This window comes from Astatotilapia calliptera, chromosome 23, assembly GCF_964374335.1.
Source record: "Astatotilapia calliptera chromosome 23, fAstCal68.1, whole genome shotgun sequence".
NCBI classification, from domain to species: domain Eukaryota; kingdom Metazoa; phylum Chordata; class Actinopteri; order Cichliformes; family Cichlidae; genus Astatotilapia; species Astatotilapia calliptera.
This window is the reverse complement of record NC_137443.1, coordinates 21053742-21061712: the sequence shown is the minus strand read 5'-3', so window position 1 is coordinate 21061712 and position 7971 is coordinate 21053742. Positions and strand designations below refer to the sequence as shown.

At 40.6% G+C, this 7971-nt stretch overlaps 1 long non-coding RNA gene across 1 annotated transcript; it reads right to left on the bottom strand.

The window, feature by feature from the left end:
• Positions 1-4705: 4705 nt before the first annotated feature.
• Positions 4706-7558, bottom strand: LOC113016654 (uncharacterized). Its single transcript, XR_003271283.2, has 2 exons — positions 6815-7558; positions 4706-5027 (listed from the first exon to the last, which is right to left on the bottom strand). It is a non-coding gene; the product is annotated as an uncharacterized LOC113016654 (long non-coding RNA).
• Between the last annotated feature and the right edge of the window lie 413 nt (positions 7559-7971).

The following is a 7971-nucleotide window of genomic DNA, read 5'->3' as shown; positions in this document are numbered from 1 at the left end:
CCTGCCTCTGTCTGAGGGCGGTTCCAGTTCGGTAATAGCTGTGGGAGTTTGGGAAACATCTCGCTGTCTCTTCGGGGCTTTGAGTGAGCTGGACCCGAAAATGCAGACAGATTAAATATGGAAGCCCGGAGGAGTCAAGCAGGGGGGTCGCAGACGGTTAAATACAGGTCTGGGAGTCTGGGAGTGCTGAAGTAGATCTTAGACTCTATTTTTCTGTTTTACTCTGTGATTGTGACAAAAACTCTAGAAAGGTTTGGAGCTTTGTGTCTTTGTGATGACATATCTCTGTAAATAAGAGCTGTTTGGATTCTGAATTTTAGCTTTTAAACAGGAAAAAACAAGTAAATAAAAACAGCCAAATGTCTTTTAGCATAAATTAAGAACAAAATCGGAGCAGAAAGTCATTTCCAGATCAGCGGGTGTCTTGTTTCGACCTCAGTGCTCGTCCTGAGGCAGCAACAAACTGGCTTCGTTTTAAACTAATTACCCACAATGAGCTGTTTGACATGCAGAAAATATGAACAAAATGACTTCTTGAGGGAGTTTGAGAGAAACCAAAGCCTGAAATGAGTGACAGTTGTTCAAAGTGTAAACCACTCTCTGCTGCAGCGCCCCCTGCTGTAAAAAAAAAAAAACCCTTAGCAAAACCTAAGAAATATCTGCATAGCACAAAGACAAATCTGAGGATAATTAGAAAGTTTTTGAAATATCTAAAATATGTAAAAACGTCTAACTTGTAGCTGAACTCTTCACTAAATGTTTAGACATCCCCTGCCATAAACAATGACTGAAAGAACATCAGTGTTTATCTCCTACTCATAAAAACAAGTCAAGGAGCAGAAGTGGTTAAACTGGCAGATAAATGAAGCTAGGGTTAGCTGGCTATGTGTTACACTGGCTGGGCTGATGCCAGAGTATAGAGACCAACTTTAAAACTCATCTCACTTTGCTGTTTTATGAATAACATGAAAAACAAAAAAGAATTTAGAGGGTAAGTAACACCCAAGTGCTGCTAGCGTCCACAGTTTTTTAGATATCAGTTTCAAATTTTGTGTGATGTAGATACCAATAACAGCTGGAGCTGATGAAAACTGGGCAAGGTGCTAGACCTTGGGGGACATGTGTACCTAGGCTTGCTAAGCACCTTAACCTTCATTGTTAGCGCCAAAGGTCAAAGTTAACCATGACAAAGAAACTTCAAGAAATCATACTGAGTAACATATCATATGAAAGGACATGGAGAGAGCTGCACACAACACACTTTTTATTTTTTCAATCCAATGCCGTATGACATCACAATGATGCCATAACAGGCTCCCATCATCATGTTGTAACAAAAATATCACAAAACATCAAAGTTTTAGTGTAGCTATGCTCTTCGGGGGGAGTTTCTCTTAGATATGTTTTTGTCTCTCTTGAAAATAAGATCTCACCCTCATTGAGACTACCTGTTTAAATTAAGGTTTTAGTCTGTATATATGTATTATGTACACTGCTCTATTAGGTGTTGCACAGCATATGTGACATATAATAGTGCATCGTAACTGTGGACAGGACAGCTAAGTGTGTGTCTCATTTTTTTGGTGGACACGAGCAACTTCAGATTCAAGTAACCAGATGATTTTTGCATGTTCATGTTTGAACATATTGTAGCTCACGTTGTTCTAGTTTTCTGGGTTATAAGCGTGTCAGCACGTCTTCAAAGGAGAGCGATGATCTCCAGAAAAATGCATGTGGAGGTCTGTGACAGCTGCTGGTGGGCTTTAGTTTTTAGTCAAACTTAAGCAACTTTCTAACCCTCACTGCAGCAGCACGGAGCAGGTGTGCTTGCACCCTCTAAAGACTGTTATTACCCACAGAAAGCAGCCGTCCCCCCTCTTTAAGCATGTGAAGGCACCCAGCCTGACCTTTCACCTCTGCCCAGACAAACACACAGGTAAGTATACACTCCCAGAGAATCGGAGGCAACCGCAAACCATCCAGACGCTCAAGGAAGGAAAAAAACAACAGAGGCTTCAGACGAGCTAATTAGATCTGTCGAGATGTTCACCTCCTCTCCCACACTCGGGTTAAAAGAGACTTATTTAATTATTACAGCCTTAATTACTGCTGGTACAATCACCCAAATAGGATGCGAGGAGACGGCGACTAAAATTGGGTTAGAGCTGCCTCTGGTTTCCTCTGGGTTCACCGTGTCGGCTTCCATTAGTGACATGAAGGAACGCTGCAAATCTGCCCGTCTGCTCTGCTGTGAGGGAAAGACGAGGGTGAGAGCGCCGTGCGCCTTCTCATCATGAATGAGCGCCTTGTCTCTGAAACGCCTCTCCTTTGGTTTTCTCACAAGAAACGTCTCATTTTAGCCTCTCCACAGCCCCGCAGGTTTAACGTCTTTATCGCCTGCGTGTGGTGTGTTTTCTCCTTGTTGGATTGTCCTCGCTTGTCTCATCAGGATGAACACAGACATGCTGAGAGGTCACTGATATGAATCAGAGGGCCTGTCAGCCTGTGCTCAGGGATTTCTGCCTCATCGTGAGAAAGACTGAGTTTAAGTAGTTTTAGTTATTTCCAGTATTTCTTATGTCCTGCAGTCATATACATGAGTATCATCATTGCAGAAACTGAGGAAGAAACTATGATGGCTCGAGGAAAAAAACAAATGGATAAAACATAAGAAAATAAAGAAATTAGCTCACACAGCGTCCCCTTCTCATGGGTGGTTCAAAGGGGGTTAACAGTGTCCCTTATACAATTTAAACAACATTACGTTTGACGAACTCCCTCTGGAAGTTCATCAGACGATCATCGTATTTAGTTGGTCTTATTACCTCTTAACTTTTCACTGAAAGGCATGTCTGTGGGGAATTTCAATGTTTTAAATTTTATATTGTTGTAATTGACATACAGCGCACAGCCAAGATGAAAATAAGCAAACAGGTAAGTCCTTCCATTAAATCATTATGGTGGTGATTGATATGTTTCTTCTCGGAAGGTTATTTGCAGTGAATGAGTGAGCTTCTGATTTCTTAAACTTGTATGACCACGGTCATGGAAAAGCTGTTAATCTGTTTCAAAAAGGTCGAATTGTCGACCTTTACCAAGCAAAGAAAACAAGCAAAGTCCTGAAACTACTAAAACTGGACTGAGAACTGTTCAGTGCATTATTAAAATGTGAAAGGATAGTTGTCAACCATCATCTTGGAAGAAAAAATGTGTTTGTGGAAAAAAAAAAACCTTGAATGATTGTGAACACTTAAAAGTTTAGTGAAATAAAATCATAAATATCAATATTAGAAGTCACGGCTACGTTTAATAGTGGAAGTAAGAACGTTTCCATACACACTATCTGTGACGGCTACAGAAAACCACCTATCAATGAGGCTAATTAGAAAAAATGCCTCAGTTTGCCAGAGAGCGTACAGACTGGACTGTATGGATAAAGGTCATGTGGTCTGAGTTGACACTTTTCCAAAGCGATGCATCACCGTAAGAAAAGAGGTGGATGAAATGGTGCATGCCTTGTGCCTGCTCTACAAGCCTGTGGAGGCAGTGTTATGATCTGGGCTTACTTCGGTTGGTTCAGTCTAGTTTCAGCAACATTACATGCCCATAAAAATGAGGTCAGCAGGGACCTGAAGATACTGAATGCTCAGGTTTTTCCATCAGTGGATTTATTTTCTTCTCTAATGATTAGGCTAATTTCAAGATGACAATGCAAGGATTCATCGGGCATGAGACATAATTTTCACAAGTGATTTGGCCACCACAGAGCCCTGCCCTTAACCCCACTGACAATCTTTGGGATGTTGGAGAAGACTATATAAAGTTTTCTGTTTCTCCCATCATCAGTACGAGAGCTTGGGAAAAAAATATTAATGAAATTCTGGATGGAAATAAATGTGACATTGCATGAACTTGTGAAACACAGCAAATGCACTCTGTCATATGTGTTCAGCTCCAGACTTTACATGTGACAAGAGTTCAGGACTTCACACATCTTCACACCAGTATTCAACGATAATACTTTGATTTACTTCCTGTAGCAGATTTATCACATTTGTGCACAGTTGTTGTGAAAGTTCTTCATGATTCTTTATATTTATATTGTGAAAATTGCGAGTTGTTACTGAAAGCCGCGTTCTGGTGCTGAATCGCTGTGAAACAGAAGGCTGATGTTTAGGTGTCGGTCATGGTCATAAGTACATGAAATAAGGCACTCACATTAGATGTGGCGAAAATGGTGGTGCAGGAGAACAGCTTTCACTGCAGAAGCCCTTGCACTACTTTTCATGCATGTACAAAAATGGGCGGCTTGTGTAAGATCCCCAAATGTAAAAAAGAATTGTATGCAAAACCAAACAGGAAGTCTGCCATTTTGAACTGACCTTGTAGTTCAGGTGCGATTTTTGTATTTTTTAGGTAATGTACTTTTACACACTCCTCCTAGAGAATCATTCTATTATTTGCAAAGCTTTTGAGTTTTCACTGGAGGGTGTGTCTGTGGTGGATTGGTGAAATATCAGGCTACCAACCATAAACATTGTTTAAAAAATGGACTTTGGGATTAAAAAAGGATTTTCTGAAAAATTTTTTTTGAGAAATTGAGCTTCCCTTGGAAAAGCAGTTAGATTTGAAGCAGGTTTGAAAAGAAAAGCATACATCGGGTAAATCTATAACCCCTGAGTATAAGAAAAGTCTTCTGGAAACATTAAAATCCTGATGTTTTATTTGTGAAATGTTTCTGTACACATCAGCAGGTCAGGCTTGAAATGGTCACTGTGTGAATGAAATCAGCCTGGGCTCATTAGAAAGTCTCCCTGGATTTCATCAAATGCTGAATTCAAATCAGAGCTCCATTTTCTGCTCCGAGCGGTTGGATTGTTTAGGTGTAAAACATTTCCGGTTGAACTGGCTGCATGCTCGAGTCTCTGTGGTTTTCTTCTCTGAGCGGCGAGCTGAAAGAGCTGTGACAGATCGCTGGCTGAGCATCAGGCAGTGTTTAGTTCTGCTTCGTTGTGTCAGGTAAGAGCCTGTAATGAGAGTTGGGAAAGACAGAAGGCAGCGAATGACACGGAAGCTCATGGAGACAGACAATTTTATCTAAGCACAGATTAAAGGATTAGTCCATCGTTTAAGAAAAACATTAGCACCATCACTGTCAGATTCAGTACAGAAATAAGAACAGGAAGAGGTGATGAAGATGAAATTTGCGACTATATTTCTCTCACATGTTCTTTTATTCTTGATTATAGATACAAATGATAGTAGTGAAATTAAGTGTGTGAAAACAGATGCTGACCGAAGCACTGTACCACTGAAAGAGTAACATATTTAAAAAGGAAAGGAACATAATATCAGAACTCTGCATGGTATTAACACCAAAAACATCTATTGTTGCACAAAGAAGAGTTTTTTTCTTTAATTTAGGAGTAGCTCCTGCAAAGGACCTCCTGATATTTCTGTCTGGACATTGGGACAACTAGAAGCTTCTCCTCACTAGACCTGTGGTCTGAGTGTGCAAGGTTAAGATATCAGAAAATAAGTATGTGCCAATTTAGATACTGCTAAATCAGTGCAGAGAGCCAGTGTGAGGAAGCTGAAGTGTGGTCGTCCTTGCATGTTGACCCTGATAGGACAGACTGGAAAGATTGTTCATGTTGTGTTTTCTTCTTTGAGTCTGTTAAATCTTCACCTTCACGTGCACCCAAAATAGAAAAAAATTAGGTTTGACAACAACAGTTATTTGTGTTGTCTTATTTTTGCCAACTCCCTCTGCAGTTCCCACAGTGGATCATCTGCCTCCATTCAGGCCTTTCCCAGTTCCAGTTCCAATTATTATGGTAAATGGCCTGCATTTGTATAGCGCTTTTCTAGTCCCTAAGGACCCCAAAGCGCTTCACACTACATTCAGTCATTCACCCATTCACACACACATTCACACACTGGCGATGGCATGCTACATTGTAGCCACAGCTGCCCTGGGGCGCACTGATCCACGTATTGTGATTTGGCGAAGATTTTATCCTTCCTAACTTCCAAACTTTTCCCTTGCTGATGTAACTTTCCTTTACTCTCCACTGGTGTGTAGCACTAATGGCTGGTTAACAGCATTTATTTGTGTATCCAAGGAAAAGGTGATATCAGTGATGACTGCCACTATTTGACAAGCTTAACTCTGAACAACACTGTATGGTGTATGAGGTCTTTCTGTATCACATGCACTGCACAGTTATTTTAACATTTGGTCAAGTGTTAATAAAATAAGCATAATGCATCTATTTGTGAAGCATTTCTTCATTCCTTACACTGTCCTGTACACAGTTACAGGAACACTGGTATTTAGCTGTGCACTGTCTGGGACATATAAATGACATATCACTGCAGTCTTGATGACATGTTATTAGCTAATACTTTATACTGGAAACAACAATCACAATGTGACCAAATTAAGGATTTGAAGGTTCAGAGTCATGTCTTGAGTCTTTGCCCTTGTTTGTCCGAGAGTGTTCTCAAACTTAGAACGATTATATTAGTAAAAATTATTAAAATAAGACAACTATAATGAAACTATATTAAGTTAAATGCAAAAATTTAAATTTAATAATGTTGTCTTGTTTTACATTGCAGGAGAGCGAGTTCTTTGGACCAGTTAGTTCTTAAGGGTATCTCTATGAATTTGCCTTTTTTGTATTAGGTTGTACTACTGTAGATATTTTGTAAATTCATGCCTGCACTGCATTTTGTCTTGAGAAAATCACATTTTCAACAAATTGAAAGAAGCAGCAGAGGTTTTAGAGGTTTAGTTTCTTGGATTAACCTGTTGCTGGGTTGTGTGGCGTCCTTAGCTTCTGTAGTCGTGTGACTGATGGTCTGAATGTGTACATATCCTGTTAATGAGGTGGCGTTGGTGGTTTGGATTCAGAGAAGAGACGCTGCAGCGGTAGACAGAGAGAAGTCAACAGCCGCGTTAACCCCTGGATGTTTGATGAAGCGGTGAGCGCTAGCTTCCCTTCGCCGTGGATCCAACATCATTAGCCCGGAGAGAGACAGTATGTTTCGGCCCGCACTGCCGGTAATGAGCCCTCGCCGATCATCCCTCACGGCGTAATTAGCGGCGAGCCCGGCACTCGGGTCCCCTGCTCGCCGCTAATGGAGTGAACAAGGCAGAAAACGAGCGCTATTAAAGGCTGGACATGAATTCTAGCTCACCACGTGAAACTCTTGAAACATAATCATCATTCAGCGCAGAGACTCGGGCCTCCTCTGGATCGCTGCCTCGTCTGCCATCTCCAATCAAAGCGGGATGGATTGGGACACGCACGGTGAGACCCCCGATTCCTGTCTCCAGGTGTGAGACTTCAAATCTGAGTCCGAGTCTCTTTAATCTTCAAGCACAGGAAACATGATGGAGTCATGTGGCTGTATGATGAGTAGAAAAAGAAAGGTTTTATCTGTCATCTTTGTTGTAGTTTGAGTTTTATAAGATTTAGTTTTTATTGTGCCGGGTGTTTGGAGCCATGTGGTTAAAGCTCAGGAATCATCTTTAATTGAGTTTTGGGATTCTTGATTGACCTTTATTCTCAGAACACCGGCAAAACAAAAAAAATACTCATATTAGGGTACATTTTAACAACTGCTCAGTATTGTGTATGAAGAAAACTGACGGCTCCACATTTCCTTAGTCTCATTGTGTGTTGCATAAATGAAGCTTTGTTTTTTCTAACTATTATGTTTCTTTTTGTAAGATTCAATCACGCTAAACCAGTCTCATATGCTGCAAGTGAAAATAATTAAGTTAATTCTTTGCTTCTTTGATTACAGTGACCAGCTGTTATCGGGCTGGTGAGGTTCATTAAGGAAACAAAACAAAAATAGATTTTTTTTTTGTGTAAGATGAGCAAATATCACGTGAACGTTTTGTCCCCCAGATGATCCTCAGAAAGGTCAAAGGTCAAAGCCACAGCACCTCGATTT